Consider the following 21,595-nt stretch of genomic DNA (forward strand, 5'->3'; position numbering starts at 1 on the left):
TTTGCCGCATGGGCAGCAAGAACAACAGTACCTGAATCAGGCCCCGACATCAGAAGCCCTGGGAAAACCATCAGAACACCATTAAATGATTTCCAACCATAGGTTATGGATCAGGCTGTGGGGAGGCAGGGTTAGGGGAATATTTGGGGAAGGTAAGTATACTTACCATCCCCTGTCTGGATTCTGATCATCAGGATGACGCGGTCGGCATCCCAGCCTCCGGCATTCTCTACCGAACCCGCCTGGTCAATTCCTCCCATATGCAGTGCAGACAGATGCTTTATGTGACATAATACTAGACTCATTGATGCAAAACACAACGCACTGTGGATCTAAACAGTTGACAATGTGAGAATGTCCTGTACAATGCATCCTCAGACTTGATATGTTATTACATATTTGGGGCGGGATGTACTATAAGACATCGCCGCCCCTCGCCGCCTACCGCAGCGATACTAATCGCATATGTACTAACATATGCGATTTAGTATCGCAATGCGGTATAGGAGGCTCCCAGCGATGATGTCTGCCAGGGTCAGTGGGGGTCGGCGGGGGTCTCCGTCACCTCCCAGACTCGGGAGGTGACGTGTGCAGGGAGACCCTGGGCTCCTCCTCCTCCCCCCTGCAGCCGGAAGGAGACAAGGCTGTGATGCGGGGGAGAAGGAGGAGGGGGGCCACACCAGCAGTAGCTCAGGTATGCCGGGGGGAAGGGGGGGGGGTCGTCGTGAGCGGTGCGGGACGGCGGAGGGATGCGGCGGGATCCGGCGGCAGCGGTAAGAATCCCATAGACTTCTATAGGGTATCGCCATAAAAGGATGGCGATACCCTATGGTGCGAAAACGCGGCGATCGGGGGTTAGTACATACGAAAATGCGGTAAAACAGGGGTTTTACCGCATTTTCCCTTTAGTAAATCCCGCCCTTGGAGAGCAGTGACATCACGTGTGTCACATGACTTTTGTAGGAAAGGATCCTGGGAGGACACTGATCAGACCTGAAGATCACATCAAATTTGAAGCGCATCTTAGCACCAGAACACTGAGGATCTATAAACTCTATTTATGAAGATCATCTGTAACTAGCGGTACTTCGTGTTGTATTGCATCAATGCAAATATGGATACCAGCAGGGGTAGATTTACTAAAGCTGCTAAAAACAGACAAATGATGATGTTGCCCATAGCAACTATTCAGATTCTGTCTATTAATTACTAGTATGAATTAGAGAAATGACAGACACAATATGATTGGTAGAGAGGGCTAACATCATTTTTAATTTTTAGAAACTTTAGTAAATCTACCCCCAAGTATTTATTAATACCTAGCAGGTTGCCACAAGCCGCCCGATGGTGTTGCAGCTATGGTGTTGCAGTGATGGTGTTGCAGTGATGGTGTTGCAGTGATCCGATGCCTCCGTCCTAGGCTGCAGCTCGGATCACTACTGCAGCAGGAAGCGTCTACTTGTAATAGGCCCCTCATGCTGCATTTACATACAGAGCAATCGCTGCTGCTTAAAAGGAAGCGATAGCTACTCCAACCACATCTAAATTAGCCCCATATTGTTGAACCCGACGGGAACTGAGCAGAGTCTGTCATTGTCCGGTGTATGCAGGCTTTTTCGCTGCTTGATAAATTACCTAATTCCTCTGTCCCTATAGAGATCTATTGCGACGTCGGCAAGTACTGGTAACTGGGAGAAGGTTTCTCCAGCATTGATAAATGGCACAACACAGTGAAGAGCCTCGTTTCTGGCAGTTTTGTGGAACATAGACTCTTTATTGCTTCATAAATAGAGCCCACAATATGAAGTGGTTAGAAGACAGTCATAAATATATCCATAAGGGCTTGCAGCCTATAAAGTATGAATGTGTGTTGAGGAGATGAACCCACCATTGTGACTGTAGAGTCATTTCCTGGACGCTTGCAGTGTCTGCAGTGCAGGATATCGGAATTATTGCTCAGGCTATAGACATAATATAATATAAGTCAGAGACCAATCCCTGCTTAGTGCATTCAGTCTGACTGACACATTATCATCATAGATAAAATAACACAGTCTGCGCACCGACAGAATGATATAGCGAGCTGATTTCTGCAAGTAAGTACCGTTACAGCCTTTTGAGAAAGCATCTTTTATTTATGCCCTTCTCATCAGTTCTGACAGAAATAATATCCTCCTCACTGCTCACGTCTCAGAGAAAAAGCATGTTACAATGAGAAGACATTAATATCTCTGATTATTATTCAATTAGAAAGTTAATTCGTACAGGCCAAGAGCAGTTAATCAACAGACTTTTATTACTGTCACCGAATAAGTGGCAATTGGTGAACTCGCTGCAAGAGTTAATGTTATGCAGATGGCAGGTTATCAGAGCCGATCAGTAATCTCTCTGGTTTACGTCTAACAGCGCACAGTGAAGACCGATCGTAGCGTGCATGTATTTGTGTATTGATTTATGTAGATGACGCGTACTGGAGCACCTTACAGCAAATACTGATTGAGAGTAACAGCGCGTTCAACCTTAGAATACAAAAAGGAAAACATCCTGTGCGCTGATGAATGGTTGCCCGCGGCGATTTCCCGTACAAACCTGTTCTGCAGTGAGTACACAGATAATAAACCTCTGCAATGAAATTCAGCAATCCGCCACACTGACATATACACAATCCTGTATGCAGCTTGTAGTCATATGTATGCTAACAGAACTGCATGCACGTCTGCTGACTTTCACACATCTTTGATGGCCACGTGCAGCGTCTTGCGACAGGATATTTCCGTCTCTGTGCGGCCTTAGATGTAACATGGATTGTATTGCTTGGCTATGGCCTCCTGTATAAGCGGCGATGCGTCTTTGGAGACGCACAGGCCTGCATCGGCTTCGCCACCCCCTTGTTACCCCTCAGTGTCTCAGCTCCTAGAGTAAATGCCTGCGCATGTGCAGCCCTAATCCGTGCCTATGTAGTTGGTTTAGCTCACTGGCACCAGAGCTTTACCAAATGGAAATAGTAGATAACGCATTTGAAGATAGCATTAGGTACTGGGCACAAGCTTTGAAAAGCAAAGGTTCTCAGAGCTTGATAAATTGGGTATTCTCTCCAGTGTTAGTGGCGGGATGTACTATCCTCAAAATTGCGGTCACACTTCAGATAATGCAGAGGTTTAACCTCATTCTTCATATGCATCAAGCTCTGTAAAGCAAAACTTTATGGAGTTTGTTACCAATAGCAAACACCATCTATAGATGGCGTTGCCTAATATAATCTAGGCTTCTTACTGCAGACTGATACTTTCTAGTTTCCCCCTCAGCTTGTGCATACGCTGTCAGATTTCTGCGCGCGAGCAAAAGGACTCCCAGCCCAGGTCATACACCCGGAAGTCTGCACACCGCAAAGGATGGAACTTCTGATGAGAGCTGTCCTTTGTGGGTTTAATCGTAATTGTGCAGCATATGGCGTTACTGAATGCTACTATGTATGGGAACAGTGGCGGGATGGCGATTCGTGATGCATCCCACCCTAGGTGTTAATAAATAGCCCCAATCTTAATATTACCATTTCTCCAATGAAAACTGCCCTCACCAGAGTTAGGACCCGATATACAGAACCCTGATTGTCTCTGTCAGAATGTAATGGCGGCTTTTGTATTTTATAAACGTATTAAACTTCCTACATTGGGTGAATGTAAACGTCTCTAAAGCGTGACTGTCTGCTCCAACATTTCTCCTTATTTCTAAAGTGCTTGTAATATAATATTTCTATATCAGGCGCACATCTCCTGTGCATTTTACCGCTTCGGTCTGTCACCACATCAGCCCAAGTAAATAATACTTGAATCATCCAATAAAGTAGTTTAGACTATGCAGGTATAGAATAATGATACCAAGTGAAGCATTTACAAGTGTGCCAGCCGTCTGACCCTGAAAGGAATAAAATTGTGTTTAGAATACTTCCCAAAAGAGCTTGCAACTCAATGTTTGTAGTGTACTAATGTAATATCTTGTAACAGATATCATTGACCTTGACTAAGCTCACATGGAGATGATCTTACTTAGCTGTTAAAATAGCTGTTAAAATGCCCTTGAACCTCAATGACCAGATGCCGCACGGATAAGGCAATCTCCCTACAGGTGATGTTACCCCTATATGTACTATTACTACCTGTGTAAATGAGATGAGTTCATAGAGACTTGTAGTAAGTGTAAGCCACCCATCAATACGTCTGTCTTCCATCCTGTGCTCACAGATGGAGACATTTAGCTATTTCACACCGGATTGTCACCTCTTTGCTGAGGCTGACCATTGCAAGATGATGAATTAAATAGGGCAGGATGACTCCTGCTGGCCATCACTAATTGGAATGCTCTGTCCCCGTGTCCTAGAGGGGTGACTGAGCCAGCGCTAATGCGCAAAATACTTGTTATGATAAATAATTTACCAGCGCAAGACATGGAAGGAAGTGAGAGGGGGGAGGAATGTGCCAACGAGTTCTACGTCTGGGTTCTACAGGGTTTCTCTCTATTCTGCGTAATGCGAAGATCAGAGGATATGTTAACACCTGCAGTGCCTAGGGGTGTTGGACTTTTGTATGAAGAATAGCACACCAATCAGATTCACTATTTAGAGGGAAATATATCCCATTTGCTCAGCAAAACATTATTACTACTTGTATGTTATATTTGTATATTGTTTATACAGTTTTATCCAGTAATGTTCATGCACTTATTCCCAGGGATCGCCAGAAAATATCTCAGTGTCATTGGTATACATCCAGTGTCATTCTCCCCTGAACCTAAATTCACAGGGCCTAATTCAGATCTGATCGCTGGGCTGCGTTTTTTGCAGTCCTGCAATCAGATAGTCGCCACCTACAGGGGGAGTGTATTTTCACTGTGCAAGTGTGTGTTCCTATATGTAGCAGAGCTGCTCAAAATCAGCTTGTGCAGTCTCTGCGCAGCCCGGGACTTACTCTTCCAGTGCGATTGAATCCTGCTGATCGGGGCCGGAGCGGATTTCAGACACCCTCCCTGAAACCGCTTGAGCCCACCTGCGTTTTTCCAGACACCCACAAAGGGCCTCTTCCTGTCAATCACCTTGCGAACACCCGTGCTAATGGATCCTTCGCACCATGCCGTTGCAGGGCGCCGATGCCCGTTGTAGCCATCCGATGCGTGTGCGCATTGCGGCTCAGACGCATGCGCAGTTCAGATCTGATCGCCTGCTTTGTGAAAACGCACAGCAGCGATCAGATCTGAATGACCTTCACAATTCAAGCCTGTCTTTATTTAATGCATTCTGATCATAGGTGCAGACTTTATAATCCTCAACTCCAGGAGAGCCCGGAGGTAATGCCCAAATGGGAGCTTCAGGGAGACGTGGTGCTGCAAATCACATCATTATGGCCCTGTCTCCGCTATACAGTGCTGCGACTTGGGAACAGTGAACGCAGCAATGAGATCATCAAGTCCCTGGATCATACTTGCCTACTCTCTGAAGTTGCAGGAGGGTAAAGAGTCCCCCGCACCCCTAGTGAAGTGGGCAGGATGGGGGGTAATAACAGGAATCTTGGTGCTGTATGGAGGTGGTGGGGTTAAATGGTGCAAAATCGTATTGTGTCATTTTAGCCCCACCCTGCCTCCCAGAACCGTGAATTGCGGCATTTTGCCGTGACAGGGGCAAGGCCTAGTGACAAGACTGCTCGGCCACCCACCGAAGTGGCCAGCAGTGTCTCCTCTCCGGGCTTGTGCCAGAGAGGAGACCTAAACAGTAAGCAAGTATGCCCCGGACTACCCACATCACTTGGGATCCAGGAGGTTGGTCTACTCTCTCAGGAGTCTGGACCGGCTCTCTATAATTGGCAGTTTTCTGGGCATTCCAGTAGGGTGAGCAGGTATGCTTTTGATTCATATTGGTTCAACCCAGAATATGCCAGCCTCCACTGCATGGGGTCAACCGGTTGACCAGTCACAATAGCAGCATACCCTCTGTCTTGGTAACATTTCACAGACCCTGCATACAAGACAGACATCCTATGACATGTCCCGTGTTCCAACATTGGTAGTGGATGGAGCGGTGGCAGTGGCGCACTGGAAACATGACTGCATCATTTTGGTTGTTGTTACACCCTTTTGTGAGCATGCCTAGCAGAAAGCACCAATTTTTTCCCCCGCAATTCAGGACACATATGCCAATCAGGTAGGGGGACCAGAATTGTCCCACTGTAATCTGCATAGTTGGTAGGTCTCTAACTGTACAAGAACATGCTGCATGGCTTGGCAATGACCCTCTCTAGCACAGGGACCCGCAAGATGTCTCTGCACCCATGACCCTTGGACCAATTAAACTATATACAGCACGATTCTAGCCCAGTTTATGTGAGAACATTAAAGTAAACACCTGGTCACCATGGGTTACAGTAGCTTTTTAGCAGATGCCAGTGAACCTGTTCTTGCAGCCTTCACTCCATCATCACTCCACACATTGCATTCTTGCCATTCTTACCACTTATTTTACAACTATAGTAACATCAGCTCAATTCATGAAAAGGGTTGACTTAGGTGGTCTCTCATAGAGCTCCACCATTAGTAGGAGACTTACAATGCACTAGATTTTGTTGAAGCAAAATAAGTGCAAATTCACCAACTGTACCTCTCAACTGGGGTCTATTTACTAAGCCTTGGATGTCATTGTTCAAACACAGCCTGTGACATGGCAGTTAGGAGCCAAATGGCTGGTACATTATCTCCATCCACTTTATCTCCATTTAGGGCTTAGTAAATAGACCCCTCAGTGTTATCAGCATTCTAGCTTCCATGTTATAGAATGTGAACGGGATGTACTAAAGGGAAAATGTGGTAAAACCCCCGTTTTCGGGGATTTTACCACATTTTCATATGTACTAAGACCCCATCGCCGGGTTTACGCCACCAGGGGTATCGCCATCTTTTGATCAGTGATAGTACATCCCGCTCTGTATGAGATAAGTGGTTGCTAGATTCTGATTGGTTGCTTTGGGATACATCTCCATTTGCCCTCTTTCGAAGGTTTGAAAGATTTCCCCCTTACAGATTTCCTGTTACCACATACTTGCCATCCCCAATGGAGAGATTCATGTAGAGAGTGCTGGCTGCGGCCTATAACAAGGCAGTTTCCATTGTGATGCTGGACACGCGTTAAAATAAGAAAATATGTAGCAATAAATAATTGTGTTTTGCTCATCTCATCACACCATCCAAATGTCCTGATTGTCCGGATTTGTCCTCTTTAAAATATTTCAGAAATCTTCCCCAAATTTTTTTGAATCATGGCGCCCTAAAGTATAAGATTTTCACGGCACCTCTAGGCCAAAAGTTTCCTATTGGAAAATTCAGCAAAAATGTATGAAATGATTTGAAGTGTGTTTATATGTCATCCTTAGGTTCAGTTGTGTGACCGAGAGACAAGATTCGCTTCTGCTTGTCCACAGATTTTATGATTACCAATCACCAGCACTGGATTTGACCATAAATAATTTGAAGTAATCCTGGACCACCTGTCCAGGACACCCCTGCAATTACACTGAGGCACCCCCGGGTGCCACAGCACCCAGTTTGGGAACCTCTGCGCTTCATAGTTATCCCTTACACTATTGTGTATCATGAAGTTAGAAAGTAATTAAGGAAGACCAAAAACTTGAGCCTATGGAAACCTGGAGCCAGTGTATTGAAGGTGATTTATGTGTCTGCCAGACTTGCTTGTTGGTGATAACAATGCCTGATTTCTAATCATTTTCTTGTCTGGGGCACCATCTGTGTTTTCTTATTGGGCTTTGAGTGAGAGCAGTTACATGGGTATAAAACCTATTAGGGCTGAATGATGCGACTGACCTGTGAGTGCAATGTCCTCGGTTTTATTGAGGAAAATATATATTAGATAGTGAGGAATAGTATCCTCCTTTCTACCGCAGGTAATTGGAAACGATCGAAATAGATTTCCATCAAGGAATAACAAGTCTTAAATTATTTTTACGTTTCCTTCCAGATAGTTCTGAGTGTTTGGTTGGTAAAACATTTATAATAATGTGTGGAAATGGGAGATAATACTTACCCAGAGACAGTACTCAGGTACAGTGACTAGAAAAGTAATCACCCCTTCGCTATAGAGTATGCCATGTTCTCTTTTCTCACACAAGAGAGATGGATGCAGCCGCGCGTTTGTACACATCGGCCGCGTTCATCTGGTCGTGGCGCACATGCACCGGCCGCAGTGCGTGTGCGCGACTCTTCTCATTGCAGCCACAAAATGATTGACAGGGGCGGGCGTTCGGGGAGCTGCGATGTGGAGTTTCGCGGGCCAAATGGGGGGGTGTCGGGAGCGTTTTTGGGGTGGCTGCATGACGTCACACACAGCTGCTCCAATTAAAAAAATGTCGGCGGACCGGCTGACAGAACAGCCAGGCTGCGCTTGCAGGGGTCAACCTTAATTCAATGTAATTGCGGACGCATGGTGAACCAGCCCCCAGCATGTGAGGAGATGGACGCAGATCTGGCTGTGTATGCAGCAATCTGCATCCATCTCTGAATAAACCGCTTAGTCAGGGAATTCTTTTTCACTGATCAGCATAAAATATTATATAATGTTAAATAAAAAAACCTTTTCAATTACATAAAATAATTAAGAACGTAAATAGTTACCTCCCCTTGTTTTAATCCTTGGTAAAAGCACCTTTAGCTGCAGTTACAGCAGTGGGGTCTATCTTTGTAAAGGCGGCAATCTGTAATTTACACTTTTCGCTGTGATTCCGTCTCAGAGCAGGCAGGGCCCAATCGCTGTCACTAATAACAATATATCTAATAGGGGGAAAAAACACGTAGAAACCTTGAAACATAATAATTCTGGGTCTGGGACTCCAGGTCGACACCAAAATGGTTGACACACCATAGGTCGACACCAATTTGCCGACACACATTATGTTGACACCTGAAATAGGTCGACATGGACAAAAGGCCGACGTGAACAAGATCGACGTGGAAAAAGGTCAACATTAGTTTTTTATGGGGGGGGGGGTTTGTGTCGTTTTCTTTGTAGAGTGACCGGGTACCCCAATTAGTGCTTCGCTCGCCATGCTTCGGGCAAGGTGCCTCGCTCCGCTACCGCTGCGCTCGGCCCAGGTTACCATTCCCGAATGTAGTTCACGTGGATCGTAAAGTAAGAAAAAATGCAAAAAATTTATTAATTTTTAAAAAAAACCTCATGTCGACCTTTTCCCATGTCGAACTTTTGTCTATGTCGGCGACCTAAGATGTGTTGACCAATTGGTGGCGACCCAAGGTGTGTCGACCAATTGGTGTCGTCCCAAGATGTGTCGACCTTCTTGGTGTCGGCCTGGAGTCCGGATACCATTCTACCGGCGATAACAGTGTTATAGGTCGATGTGACACTCGTTGTATGTGGTGTAGAGATAAATAGCCCTGTCTCCTACAGCAACACATATTTTTGGCGGTCGTAGGGTTTTTTCTTTCTTTAATAATTTGTCCCCATGCAGACTGATGCCGAGTTGAATGCATACCTCTTTTGTCTAGTAAGATTATATAATCTTTCTTCACTACGTGTGCACATCTGTTCACATCTTTATGCCAATTTCGGGAGAAGAGTTTATGTGTATTTTTGTTCTGTTATGATTCCCCCCCTCTCCGTCCCCTCACACTTCCATAATTCCATTTGTGTCTTATTTTTCCATTTATTTATTATGGGCATGACATTACTCCAATCAGTTGATTAATAACCTGTTCTCTAATTTGCTTTGAATGTTCTTTGATCTTCATGATGAAGCTTTTACTTGCAAATAATTTGTTGGCCGACCCCAATCAATGGATTATGTGATCTCTGGGGACATCTGATTGTACCTGACTTTAATCTGGTGTTTCGTAGAAAATGGAGTGAGTAATTGTGTAATTAATTATTGTCATTTTTGTATTTGTTTTGATTTGATTAAATAAGAAAAAGCTGTAGGGTCATTTTATCTCACCTCATATAGCTTGCTGTTCTGTTCAGTGGTAGGAGTTTCCAGATAACTCAAGTTTGCTAACATGATGTAAGACAGTCAAATATAAAAAAATTACAAAGGTGTTAAATACCTGTTATAGCTAATGTACTGTAAGTATAATATCTGGCAGGTGAATGCTATTTAAGGGTATGCCCTGGCACTATAAAGGAGATAATACTATCAGTCTAGAGGAGGCCTAACGACACTTGCCTCTCACTTACAGTACAGTAAGTTCCAGGCTTTCCAGATTTGTCCCTAGTAAACTGCACATTCTGCACAGTACAATACCCTTTATTCTCTAAATTGGATGCAGTTCACTACATTATCTATTTTTATTCTTTACACTCTACCTAGCCAGCAGCAAAGTGTCGCTGATACTTATAATGATGGAAATAATACTGGTGTTGTTATATAACAATTCATCCTAATGCATGCCATCCTTCTTGTTAATTTAACCCCTCGGAGATCTGGGGTGGGGAGGTCCATTTGGAAGGTTCAGGGTAGAAAAGGGGAGGGGCACTGCCCCAACTTTAGACGTCACCTGTATTTTTCGGCACAGTGGGCTAGTATGTCCTAATGCTATAGATAATCGCACATCTTTCTGTGTAATGTCTTTTCCAAAAATAACCCCCAGTGTAGTTTTGAAAACGTGTTTGCTCTGCGTTTTCATGCTTGTGTGTTGTTGCTCAAGCTCTTAATGGAGCTGAATTCCATATCTTTACTGCAAGTATGGTTGGCCAATTTGGTGGCATTAACTACAGTTGCCAAACAAATTTATACATATCCCGGTTAGTTTGTACTTGTCTACTTTTGAAAAATCCTTTCAGGGATATTGTTCACCTAGCACCTAGGCGTGCGGCCAATGGGAGCGTGACCGTCTACACTCAAGGGACAGGTTTAGCTCCACCCATTTGCATGTCTATGGCTTGTCAGGTGCATGTTTAGGACCACCAGTTGGAACCTATAATATGGGGAACACTGGGGGATAGTGTACAGGTGGGACACTGCCGGAGGCTGTAGTGCAGGGTTGTCAAGCTCGCGGTCCTCCAGCTGTTGTGGAACTACACATCCCAGCATGCCTTGCCATAGATTTTTTTACTAGGGATTGCTGCAACTGTGGCAGGGTATGCTGGGATGTGTAGTTCCACAACAGCTGGAGGGCTACGAGTTTGACCACCCTGGTGTAGTGTATCAAGGCTGGAGAGGAGATTATATTAATTTTACTGTTATAGCAATGCTGTCCATTAGTAACTCTAATAAATAATTGTCTGTTCCCCTTCAGAGCCACTGTTACCTCTGTGGCACTTCAGTGATTGCGCTTAAAGTTAGAATCTAAAACAGGTTACACACTAGGCGATATATCGGCAGTTCGAGCGAAGCACGCCGGTGGGTGTGGACACCCGATATGACTGTGAACAAAGTCGTTCACAGGGGAGGCGGTCAGGATCCCGCCGGACAGAATCCCGGCGATCGAAATACCGACGCCGGAATCCCGACTGGCACAATCCCGACATATTCTCCCTCCGTGGGTGTCCACGACACCCATAGAGGGAGAATATAATAGTGTGCCGAGCGAAGCGAGCCCGCAAGGGGCTGAGTTCCGCTCGCCACCCCTGTCGGGATTGTGTGGTCGGGATTCCGGCGTCGGAATTTCGACCGCCAGGATCCCGTCCAGCGGGAATTAGTACTGATCCCGTTCACAGACATATTGCATCGGCTATGCAGCACAGCCAATGCAGGTAATTCCAAGTTGATCGCAGCAGGAAATTTTTTAGCAGTTGGGCAAAACCATGTGCACTGCAGGGGAGGCAGATATAACATTTGCAGAGAGAGTTAGATTTGGGTGGGTTATTTTGTTTCTGTGCAGGGTAAATACTGGCTGCTTTATTTTTACACTGCAAATTAGATTGCAGATTGAACACACCACACCCAAATCGAACTCTCTCTGCAAATGTTATCTCTGCCCCCCGTGCAGTGCACATGGTTTTGCCCAGTTGCTAAAAAATGTCCTGCTGCGATCAACTTGGAATATACCAAAAATTGACCCAAATAGAGTCCATCTTCTGTCACTCAGGTAACACTCAGCTTGCCACTGTTGCTATATTTCGACAATTTGTAAGATTTCTGTTAGTTTAGTTGTCAGACTCCTAAAAAGCTGTCAAATTTCCACTACCTGGGAGAACATTACATTGGAATTACCCGGCGTTATACAATTTCCTGCGCTAAGTATTGGATCTCATTTAGGGTTGCACAAGGCTATTTTCTGCCGAACTGAATTATATTCTGATAACATAGAGCTAATTTCTCCTTTTCCTGCCGCTCCGTCCAGAAGTGGCCCCAGGCTAGCAGGCCTACCTTTTAGTGCTACAGAATACAGCTACAATGTGTTTCTTTGAAGTTCTCCAGTTCACTGAGATTATATTTCACAGACATTACGTATGATTTTATGCTGCATTTTCCCTAAACCACTTTATTGTCCTCAAAGCAAGTTGAAAAAAAGAACCCCAAACAAGTATGATTCGTAGTATTGTGTGTCTCATACCCCCCCCCCCCCCCCCCCCCCCCCCTCCCCAGGGCCCAGGATAAAATGGAAATTTTTTTTTTTAACTCTTTCTTTTTTTGAAACTAACTAACTTGGAAGAGTTTGCATGATTAATATAACAGATATCTATTATAGTGGTGTAGGGAACCGATGTATTAAGCCTGGAGAAGTGATAAAGCAGTGATAAGTGCAAGATGATAACGCACCAGCCAATCAGCTCCAATATGTAAATTTACAGATAGGAGCTGATTGGCTGGTGCGTTATCACCTTGCACTTATCACTGCTTTATCACTTCTTTATGCATTCTCTAGGCTTAATACATCTGCCCCGCTGCACCAAAGAACAGTCCAGGATATAGCGCTAAATGTTCACCCGAGATAATTACTGGTTGTCAGGAGAGCAGGTAGCCTAAACATCATCAGCGAATTCCCAAATAGAAGATTGTCCCTGGACCGCGCTCTCCAGCTCCTCCCCACCTTCACGCATCACTTTATCCTTTCACTCTCCAAAGCAGAATGAAGGAATGTACAGTCTATTTTATGAGGTTATGGAAAACATCCGCTGGCTTTCCAGTAAAAGTAATTACATTTCTCTCTCTCTGTATAGCTCGACATTATTTCAGATGTTGCTTTGTTTTGAAAGCAACTACAGTTATGTTTCTCATTTAGATATTGAATTAAGCATCTAAAGCATGGTCGAGCAAGCCTGCAGGGCAATACTGTCACCGCAAAAAGGGTGAGTGCGGCTGAGATTACTCAGCCGCATGGTGATAATAAACAGTTGTAGATTGCTGTATCTTAACCAGGCCGAACAATACTGACACTTTGACCCATGAGTGCAGGGATCACAGTACGGTTTGGCCAGTGGCACAATTAGAAGATGACCTGACACATGTATTTAATAGTGGTCATCTTCTGACCTACTTTACTAACATGTCCAATAATGAGGCAGCAATCTCACACAGAAGGCATTATTGTTTCTCATACGTCCTAGAGGATGCTGGGGACTCCAAAAGGACCATGGGGTATAGACGGATCCGCAGGAGCTTGGGCACACTATAAAGACTTAAACTGGGTGTGAACTGGCTCCTCCCTCTATGCCTCTCCTCCAGACCTCAGTTAGACTTTGTGCCCAGGAGTGATGGGTCACACACTAGGGGAGCTCTCCTGAGTTTCTCTAACGTCCTTGAGGATGCTGGGACTCCGTAAGGACCAAGGGGAATAGACGGGCTCCGCAGGAGATAGGGCACTTTAAGAAAGCTTTGGATTCTGAATGTGCACTGGCTCCTCCCTCCATGACCCTCCTCCAGACCTCAGTTTTACACTGTGCCCAGAGCAAGATGGGTGCACTGTAGAGAGCTCTCCAGAGTTCTCTGCCTGAAAGCATTTTTGTTTGGATTTTTCTTTCTACTTTTTACTACTTTTTCACAGGGAGCACTTGCTGGCAACAGGCTCCCTGCATCGAGGGACTGAGGAGAGAGGAGCAGACCTTCTTGTCAAAGATAGGCTCTGCTTCCTCGGCTACTGGATACCATTAGCTCCAGAGGGGGTGAACGCAGGTTCTTACTGGGGTCCACCCCCGGAGCCGCGCCGCCGTTCTCCTCACAGAGCCAGAAGTACAGAAGTCAGAAGACGTCTCAGGCGGCAGAAGCCTTCAGCTTCACTGAGGTAACGCACAGCACTGCAGCTGTGCGTCATTGCTCCCATACACCTCACACACTCCGGTAACTGTAAGGGTGCAGGGCGCAGGGGGGGCCGCCCTGGGCAGCAATATAAACCTCTACATGGCAAAAAGACTATATACATGTACAGGTGGGCTCTGTACATGTATATAAAAGAACCCCCGCCATATTTTACTATGTTTGAGCGGGACAGAAGCCCGCCGCTGAGGGGGCGGGGCTTCTCCCTCAGCACTCACCAGCGCCATTTTCTCTCCACAGCACTGCTGAGAGGAAGCTCCCCGGACTCTCCCTTGCTTACACACGGTGAAAGGGTGCTTAAAAGAGAGGGGGGGGGGGGCACATAATTGGCGGTTTACATATTACACAGCGCTGCTGGGGAAAAACATTTTGTGTTGGTCTCCAGGGTTATTGCGCTGGGGTGTGTGCTGGCATACTCTTTCTCTGTCTCTCCAAAGGGCCTTGACAGGGATACTGTCTTCAGAAAAGGGGTTCCCTGTGTGTGTGAAGTGTGTCGGTACGCGTGTGTCGACATGTTTGACGAGGAAGGCTCGCTTACTGTGGAGGGGGAGTGTTTGAATGTCAGATCGCCGTCGGCAACGCCGACACCGGAATGGGTGGATATGCTGAATGTCTTGAATGCAAATGTCAATTTATTGCATAAAAGGTTAGACAAGGCAGATGCTAGGGATCAGTCAGGTACCCAGTCCATGCCTGTCCCTATAGCGCCAGGCCCGTCGGGGTCTCAGAAGCGCGCCATATCCCAGATCGATGACACAGATACCGACACAGATTCTGACTCTAGTGTCGACTATGAAGATGCAAAATTACAGCCGAAGGTGGCTAAGGGTATACGGTACATGATTATGGCCATTAAAGAGGTTTTGCATATTACTGAGGAACCCCCGGTCCCTGACACGAGGGTACACATGTATAAAGAGAAAAAGCCTGAAGTCACTTTTCCATCATCATTTGAATTAAATGAATTGTGCGAAAAGGCTTGGGACTCTCCAGATAGGAGACCACAAGTTCCCAAAAGGATTCTTATGGCATATCCTTTTCCACAAACTGATAGGATACGCTGGGAATCTTCACAAAAAGTGGACAAGGCGCTGACACGCTTGTCCAAAAAGGTGGCACTGCCTTCTCAGGATACGGCTTCCCTCAAGGAACCGGCTGATCGCAGGCAGGAAATTACCTTGAAGCACATTTACACTCACTCCGGTACTATTGCTAGACGTGGGTTTGTAGTGCGGTTGTGGCATGGGCAGATTCCTTATCTGCGGAGATTGACACCTTAGATAGGGATGCCATTCAAATGACCATAGAACATATCAGAGATGCTGCCTTGTATATGAGAGATGCTCAGAGAGACATTTGTTTATTAAGCTCCAGAATAAATGCTATGTCTATTTCTGCTAGGCGTCTCCTGTGGACCCGGCAGTGGACGGGAGGTGCCGATTCTAAGCGGCACATGGAGTCCTTGCCGTACAACGGGGAGGAGTTGTTTGGAGACGGCCTCTCGGACCTTGTCTCTACGGCTACGGCTGGTAAGTCGAATTTCTTACCTTATGTCCCCCCGCAGCATACTAAGAAGGCACCTCATTATCAAATGCAGTCCTTTCGTTCCAATAAAAACAAGAAGGTGCGGGGATCGTACTTTGTTACCAGAGGAAAAGGCAGGGGAAAGAAGCTGCACACAGCTAGTTCCCAAGAGCAGAAGTCCTCCCCTGCGTCTGCAAAATCCACAGCATGACGCTGGGGCTTCCCGGGGGGGGCAGATCTGGTGGGGGCTCGTCTTCGGTTTTTCAGCCACGTCTGGGTTCAATCGCAGGTGGATCCCTGGGCATTAGAGATTGTTTCTCAGGGATACAGGCTAGAATTCGAAGACTTGCCTCCTCGCCGGTTTTTCAAATCGGCTCTGCCGACTTCCCCGTCAGAGAGGGAGTCAGTGTTGACAGCAATCCAGAAATTGTATGTTCAACAGGTGATTGTCACAGTTCCTCATCTCCAGCAGGGAGAGGGATATTATTCAACCCTGTTTGTGGTCCCGAAACCGGACGGTTCGGTCAGGCCCATTTTAAACCTGAAATCTCTGAACTTGTACTTGAAAAGGTTCAAGTTCAAAATGGAATCACTCCGGGCGGTCATCGCCAGCCTGGAGGGGGGGGATTGGATGGTGTCCCTGGACATAAAGGATGCATACCTTCATGTTCCAATATCCCCCCCCCCATCAGGCATTCCTGAGATTTGCAGTGCAAGACTGTCACTACCAATTTCAGACGTTGCCGTTTGGGCTTTCCACGGCCCCGAGGGTTTTCACCAAGGTAATGGCGGAAATGATGGTGCTCCTGCGCAGGCAGGGGGTCACAATTATCCCATACTTGGACGATCTCCTAATAAAGGCGAGATCTCGGGAGAAGTCTCTTGAACGGCCGATATATCGCGGGACCGTCGGCCAGTGTGTACGGCCGATACGTCTGTGAACTCCGTCGTTCACAGACGTATCGCGTCGGCCGCGCAGCACAGCCGACGGGCAATATATCTACAGATATATTGGCGCGTCGCTGTGTATGTACGGGGCGGTCGGCCGACTGCCCGTACACATGCTGCGGCGGCCGGCGGTGATTGACAGCTGAACTGGGCGCGCGTGTGTACACGCCCGCCCAGTTCATGACGTCAGTCCCCGACGGATCGGGCAGTGTGTATGCACAGCACACTGCCCGATCCGTCCATAGATATATCTGCAGATCAGTTGATCTGCAGATATATCTACTAGTGTGTACCCACCTTTACACTATATAGGGTGCTCGACCTGCTTGTTTTTTTTTAATACAGGGGGGCTATAGCGCGCCGAGAGGGGCGGGGCTTAGACTCACACATAGAGTCAGCGCCATTTTCCCTGCTGTCCCCGCCAAGGAGTTTGTAAAGCACAAACAAAGGGGGGGGGGGGGGGGGCATAGTGTTTGGGTGTTATGTTGCCCCTCTCAGATGTAAATCTTCCTGTATATAGGGTCCCCCGGCTCAATATAGGGTTATATATATTTATATTTGAGCGGACTTAAGCGCGCTGGGAAGGGGCGGAGCTTAGCTCTCACAGAGGAATCAGCGCCATTTTTCTCAGATCCCCACCAGGACTTGCTGTGTAGTAAGAAGGAGGGGGGGCACAGTGTTTTTTAATGCTATATGGGTGTCATATAGCATTATTATTGATAATGGACGCATAATCCTTGTTGTATTACATAAATTCACTGTTTCCCTGTTTGTTTACCCACTATCGGTTAGTCGACATATGTCGACAGGTGTGAGGGCTTTGTCACAAGTTGCTGTGGGGATAACTGTCGGCTTCGCCGGCGCATGGCGGTACTTTATTTGGAAAATTAAGTATTAGCAAGTTGGTGTTTGTGTGCTTAAAACAGTAAACACGCTTGGGGAGACACAGTTGTTGGTGGATGCCCTGTCGGCATCAACGGTAACCTCCTGGGTAAAAACATTAACAGGCTGTTATTGCCTTGTACCTGTATATATATATTTCTAGGTATATGTGGGGGGAGTGTTATCGAAATTGTATTTGTATGCTTCCCTCAGACCCCTCGGGGTTCCAAGATTATTATTATTTTTTACCCGATTACTGTTCCTGGCTGTCGACATTTACTTAGTTTCTGTCGACCATAACGTTCCTGGTAGATCCACTTCGGGGGCATGTCAGTACATGGTCGTACACATTCACAACACATTACTGTCTCTAGGGACCTGACAGGTCTAGACAATCCACTTACGTATAGGTTATATCTATATGTATATATATGTAGATATAGGTTTATATATGCAGGGTTAGGGTATATGTGTTTTATTGTGTATTATATGATGTATATCCAGGAATGCTGAAATAATGGTATTCTTATCATGTGCTGGTCGCTCTGTTGATTAAGCTCTAGATTGGCCGTGGCGAGTTGGGTTTCGATCCTCTCAAGGAGTCCGAATATTATTCTCTTCCCGACGTGGAGGGAACATTATGACAGTCAACTCCTGGTCGACGCAGAGCCTGGTCGAAAAGGATCATACACAGGAAGCTAAGTGATATTTTATTTCTATACTTGGACCTTATTTGCACTGTATGCACTTGAGGGAGTGTTGTATTCGGGTAGGCATCCGATAGAATTACCCTACCCAGAGTGGGTAAGCTTGCCTATGTTGATTCTACCTTTTAACATTGCAGCAGGCTGCCACGTGACAGCAGGATCTCCGAGAGATACTGGGGGGAGGTACTCAGCTGTTTGGTGAAGCCTCTGTTCAGTCAACTTCGGCGGATACCACTGGTAAGTCTAACTTCGTGAGTTAGCCTCCTTCACAACGGTTGGTTGCATTCTTTTGTGGGATGCAGGCGTTTTAACCGGTTCGATGCCGTTCTTTTTTCCTTTTCTGTACAGACAGTGAGAGGTGAAAAGGTAAGAGTTCTGCAGCCTTGTTAGGTTCGCAAAAGTGGATGTCGTTTTCTGTTTCCTACACATCCACCACTTGTCGCTGAGTCTATCAGGCTGGTCCCCACTCCGGTGAGCACTCGTCTACTAATTTTCAGTTGGTCCAGGAATAGACTAAGACTTGTGGGTTTTCATAGAATCCAAAGGGGAACATTCTGGGTTACGGTTGTTTCCCCTTACTATTTACTAATAGATCTTGCCGTTCCACTCTGGAAGCGAAGATAGTACGCGACGCCATACAGAGGTGCGTCAGCATCAGGACATTGTCTGGTTGTCCCTGTATAAAGGCGCAAATCGTTGTTTCTCTCTGACTGTTCTTCGACACAGGGATTGGCTGTTGTTTCCAACGTCACAGATGTCGGAGGTGGGTGTTAGAGTAGATAATGACCGGTTAAGGTTCGGTGTTTTCCGGTGAAAAGAGGTCTGAAGATTCAGAGTTGGATCAGCTTTGCTGTGACACTTCATCACTGTGTTCCGTTACTAAAACAGTTGGGTGCGGCCTGAGAGGTTGTTTTTTTTTGGTGAGCAGGTCTTATGCCAGAGTGGCTTTCAAGAGACCAGTTGGGATTGTGGTCCAGGTCTCACCTGCACATGCACCAGAATATAATCAGGACGTCGCTCCTGTGGTGTCTGCTCGGTTCTCTTCTTCTAGAGGGATGAAGGTTCGGGTTCCAGGTGTAGATCCTGGTGTCCGTGCATACGGATCTCTGAGGCTGGGGAGCAGTCCTTGTAAGGGACGTATTTCCAGGGGATGAGGTGAAGTTGGAAAGCTTGTCTGCAATAGCCTTTCCTGAATTAAGGGTTACTTCCGACGAACGTATTCTTAGTGGTCTGCCCGTGTTCGTTCTGCCAGACGACTTGTCGGCAGTGGCGTAAGTAAGCCGCTATGGCGGAACAAGGAGAAAAGCGGCAATGGCAGAAGATGCACAGTTTTGCCGTTGGGTGGATAGTCTGGTAATCGCTAACTTAGCGGTCTTCGTTCCGGAGGTGAACGACTGAAAAATAGATTTCCTCTGCTGGCGCGTTCTCCATCTGGGAGAAATTCAGTCAGCGTCAAGAAGTTTTCACAGAAGTGACAAGTTTTTGAGGAATGTCTTAATTGGTCACGTGGACGTCTCGCCTCAACGAGAGGCCTCAGGGATATTGTTCCAGGTCAAGGAACACTCAAGCTATTGCAGTGGACACCCTCGTGACACCGTGGGTATTTTTATTCGGTCTATGTGGCCTCTCCGTTTTCACGTTTCTGAAAGTGCTAAGCATAAGATGAACAAAGGTTCCGGTGATCCTCTTGGATCCGGGCTAGCCAAGGAGGGTTGGTTATCCAATTTTTTCATGGGTTACTCATGGAAGATTTCTGCCCTCTTCCTCTACGTGAGGAACTCTTAACCCAAGATCAGGGCGTGTATCAAGTCTTACCGCGGCTCGTCTGACGGCGGGGCGGTTGAATGCTATATCCTAAGCCGACCGGGTGTTCCCAGTGAAGTCGTTTCCTCAATTCTTCAGGCTAGGAAAGAACTAACGGCAAAGCGTTACCACCGTAGTTGGCGTAACTATGTGTCTTGGTGTGTATCCAGGAAGGCTCCTATGGAAGACTTTCAGCTAGGTCGTGCTTATCCATACTTTATAAGCCGGTGTGGATGCAAGCCTAATAAGTTTCTTTACAAAATTTCTCTCTTGGAAAGTGGTCATGCTATTGGCTTTGACGTCCGCAAGGCGGGTGTCGGGAGTGGTGTTTTTGTCTCACAAGAGCCTTGTTTGATCTTTCAGGTGGATAGAGAGGAATTGAGTTTTCGGTTGGTAGGTCTACCAAGAGTGTTTTCTGGGTTTCGCAGAAATCGGCCTTTTTTGATGCCGGTGGTTACTTGGGCATTAGCTGATTCAAAATTCCCTCGGTCTAGCCAGGGGTTTGAGTATGTAGGTCGCCAATTTTGCTCAGTTTGGAGAAACAGAGGCTCTGTTTGTCTGGTATGTTCCCAGCATGGTTTGGGAGACTGCGTTATACAGTCTGTTACACGCTGAATCTGTGATGAGGTTTGGCATGTTCGTTATACGGCTGGATTGCCGTCACCGAAGTCGGTGGAGGTCCATTCTTTGGGAAGATGGGCTTTTCTTGGGCGGATGCCCGAGGAGTCTCGGCGGTTCAACTTTGCCGAGTGGATTATTGGTCGGGATCAAACATTTTTGCTATGCTCTACAAGTTTGATACCCTGATTTTTGGGGACCTTTTGTTTGCTCATTCGGTGCTGCAGAGTAGTCCGCACTCTCCCGCCCTTTTTGGAGCTTTGGTATAAACCCCATGGTCCTTTTGGAGTCCCCAGCATCCTCTAGGACGTATGAGAAAATAGGATTTTGGTACCTACCAGTAAATTCTTTTCTCTTAGTCCGTAGAGGATGCTGGGTGCCCGTCCCAGTGCGTACGGTGCCTGCAGTTATTGCTTTTGGTTACACCCTGGTGGTGTGTCTTCTCTGTCAGGCGGTTGCTACCGTTGTTCATGCCATGGCATGCGGGGTCTTATTTTAGCTTATGTGGACACACGGTTTGTGTTACATATTTTCTCAGCATGTGGCTGTGTTTTGTTCATGCCGTTGGCTGGTATTCTACTGAATGCCACGTTCTACGGTGTGTTTTGAGGTGTGAGCTGGTAGGACACTCACTGTGTTTATCACAATAAATTCTTTCCTCGAAATGTCCATCTCTCCTGGGCACAGTTTTCTAACTGAGGTCTGGAGGAGGGGCATAGAGGGAGGAGCCAGTTCACACCCAGTTTAAGTCTTTATAGTGTGCCCAAGCTCCTGCGGATCCGTCTATACTCCATGGTCCTTTTGGAGTCCCCAGCATCCTCTACGGACTAAGAGAAAAGGATTTACCGGTAG

General features: G+C 46.5%; 1 protein-coding gene across 6 annotated transcripts in view; it reads left to right on the forward strand.

Annotated features, from left to right (window-relative positions):
- Window positions 1-21,595, forward strand: part of CASKIN1 (CASK interacting protein 1) — a 411,436-nt gene that overhangs the window by 89,271 nt on the left and 300,570 nt on the right. The window contains exon 1 of one of the 6 annotated variants that reach the window (XM_063934711.1): window positions 646-694. The exons of the other annotated variants lie outside the window; for them this stretch is intronic. The gene's annotated coding sequence lies outside the window, so the exon portion shown is untranslated. Of the gene's footprint in view, window positions 1-645; window positions 695-21,595 lie in introns of those variants that run through there. 6 annotated transcript variants of the gene reach the window in all.

The sequence above is a fragment of the Pseudophryne corroboree genome, chromosome 7, assembly GCF_028390025.1.
Source record: "Pseudophryne corroboree isolate aPseCor3 chromosome 7, aPseCor3.hap2, whole genome shotgun sequence".
NCBI classification, from domain to species: Eukaryota; Metazoa; Chordata; class Amphibia; order Anura; family Myobatrachidae; genus Pseudophryne; species Pseudophryne corroboree.